Source organism: Merops nubicus, unplaced genomic scaffold (assembly GCF_000691845.1).
Source record: "Merops nubicus isolate BGI_N331 unplaced genomic scaffold, ASM69184v1 scaffold32567, whole genome shotgun sequence".
Classification (NCBI taxonomy): domain Eukaryota; kingdom Metazoa; phylum Chordata; class Aves; order Coraciiformes; family Meropidae; genus Merops; species Merops nubicus.
Window position 1 is genome coordinate 12,626 of NW_008618972.1, and position 2,624 is coordinate 15,249.

At 40.5% G+C, this 2,624-nt stretch overlaps 1 pseudogene; it reads right to left on the reverse strand.

Annotated features, from left to right (window-relative positions):
* Nucleotides 1-422: 422 nt before the first annotated feature.
* LOC103776132 lies at nucleotides 423-1,022 on the reverse strand (annotated as a pseudogene).
* Nucleotides 1,023-2,624: the final 1,602 nt, after the last annotated feature.

A 2,624-nucleotide genomic window follows, 5' to 3' on the forward strand; every position in this document is an offset into this window, starting at 1 on the left:
TCTTCATCTGCTACTGCTCTTTGTTCCAAAAGCTTTTCCTTCACACATTCCTATAGCCCAACGACTGCTCTCTCTTTGCACAGAAAAAATCCCTCCAACCTTCCTTCCCTTGACAAATCTGTACCATCTGGTGAGTTTTCCATGTTCCTCTATGATGCTTGCTGTATTGTCACTATTCTGTTTTCCTGCTCCTTCAGCTCCTGGGGAGGATTCTTCCCTCTCAAGACAGAATTTGCCATGAGTTGTCTGAGCATCTAACAGCACTGCTGAACTCAATCTTTATAAAAATACTTATTAATTTTCAGGAACATCTGGGCTAAGTCTTTTAAAGCTTCCTCCTGATACTGTAAATTATATGTCCTTCCAGCAAAAGACACAGTAAGTTAGGAAACAAACAGTTTTATAACGTGGTTATGTTTTCCTCATACAAGAATGGTTTTAGAGGTGCCACAGATGCATAAAACTGGTTCCACCTTACCTTTGACATGGCTTCTCCCATCCTCCAACAGTGGTACTACTATAGTGTTGTTCATATTCCCAGGTGATCTCACAGCTGTATAGACAACAGGTACCGACTGTACCACCACGGGGATACGGTGCACGTGACTCATTTTGTTGGACTGCAAGTTCATGGGGCTTGAAGGTGGTACTGGATGGATAATGTGCAAAAACTGCTGGCCTCCAACACCAGATGCAGAGGCCACAAGAGGACCTGGAGTTAATACTGACGGTACAGATGTCGCTGAGGATACTGATGTTATTACTGTGGGTGATGAAGCTGGCCGACTAGAAGAAGAAGAAGTAGAAGTAGAAGAAGGGGAAGAGGCTGATGCTGTCATGGAAACTGGTGAAGATGATGCTGCTGTAGGGGATGACCTGGCTTTGTTTATTGACAAGTCCACTGGTTCAGTCTGTGTTTGGAAATGGTCTGTAGATAATGAATCCTCCACAGGGTCTGCCTTCATGTTGTTTAGTAACAAGGGTACAGCTTCCATATCTGGGTAGTTGTGGACGTTTGGAGACTGTTGAGGAAGGACAAAGTGACATGGTTACATATGTGGCTAAAGATGACTTGCATACCCAACTCCTAACACACATCACACCACTTGGTCATGAAAGCCACAGGATTTGTTTCCTTTTCTTGTGTCAGCTGAGAATTTTAAAGGACAAATCATGCTAGAAAGCACAGACATGTTCAGTTTAAGCAGAGTACTTTATAAAAAGGTCTACTCCCACTTCTTAGAAGGTGGCAGGATTAACTGTACAAAATTATCCTCTTTCTTTGCAGTATGCAAAGTCACCAGTGACAAAGACTTCAATATCTCCACAAGTAACTGCTATTTAGATTGACAGAACATTTCTTCCCAACATGCAATTTCAAGCTACAGTGTTGCTCACACATCATCTCCAACGGACACGAACAAAAATTGGTCGCCGCCATTTTTCAAACAACTTTCTGCATACTTGAAGACTGCAAATTCCACCTACTTGTCTACCTTCTTCTAGACTAGGCAGGCCTTGCATCTTCCTTATGTCTAAGACAACTTTAAAAAACAAGCCTTAGCACTCTTACTTGCCCTTTGCAGTTTTGTCCACACCACTTTTCAGACGGTGGTGCCTAGCACTAGACACAGGCCTTCAGTTCAGTCTTTGACTTTCTGCACGGCTTCTGATAATGAACTTACAGGTCAGTACAGAGCTCCAGGTTTGTATGGCTGCCCTGTTGCAGGCCGTGTTTGTTATTCTGAATTAGCACATTACTTGGCCTTCCCCATTGATATAAATTTATTTTTCCACAATAATTAAGAATTCTCCTGACATTCCAAAATAATTTTATGACTTAGACCAACTCCTTCAAAGATGGTTGGTCTACATTTATTCTAAACTGGCACCATCTGCTATTTTTATAGTTTTATTCCTTATTTCCATCATCAAAGAGATTAATAGAATTTTTTAATAATGCTAGGCCAAAGATAGATCCCTGGAGAAGCTCATTCGATACATCTTTCCTTTTTGACAGGACATCATTAATAACTACTCTTTAAAAATGTTTGTTCAAGTCATTTTCAATAGGTAGAGCAAGGAAGGAAATGCCCACCGATAAGCTGGTAGTAAGACAAGGCAGGGCTCTCAGATAAGTCCCTCCACAGCACTGCACTGCAGCAGAGCTCCTCTACAGACACACGCACGCTGTTGTGAGCTGTAGTAGGGAAAACAAACCTCAACAAAAAACATTTGCCAAGCTACTTCAAATCTCACTTGACCCAAAGCAATTATTCCACACAGACCCAACAAACAGTCTTTTTATGGTACCTAAGCAGCTCTAAATGCATTCTCTCAATCTCTACAGTATTTACCAAGTATCTAAAAATATTAAGCCAGAAATATTTAAGCCACAAATATCTTAGTTCATCTAGTCTAAATAAGCTAACAATCAAGCAAGCTATTAATTCACTTCAGGATTTTTATAATCAACTATGTTAAATATTTTCATGGAGAACCCTCCTGGCTTTGAGTCAGAGCCAAATTTCATCACAGAATGGAGTTCTATTGAGTGAGGAAAACACAAACACTAATATTAAAAACTGTAATAATAACAGCCTAAGTGGATATTATCCCTGGCA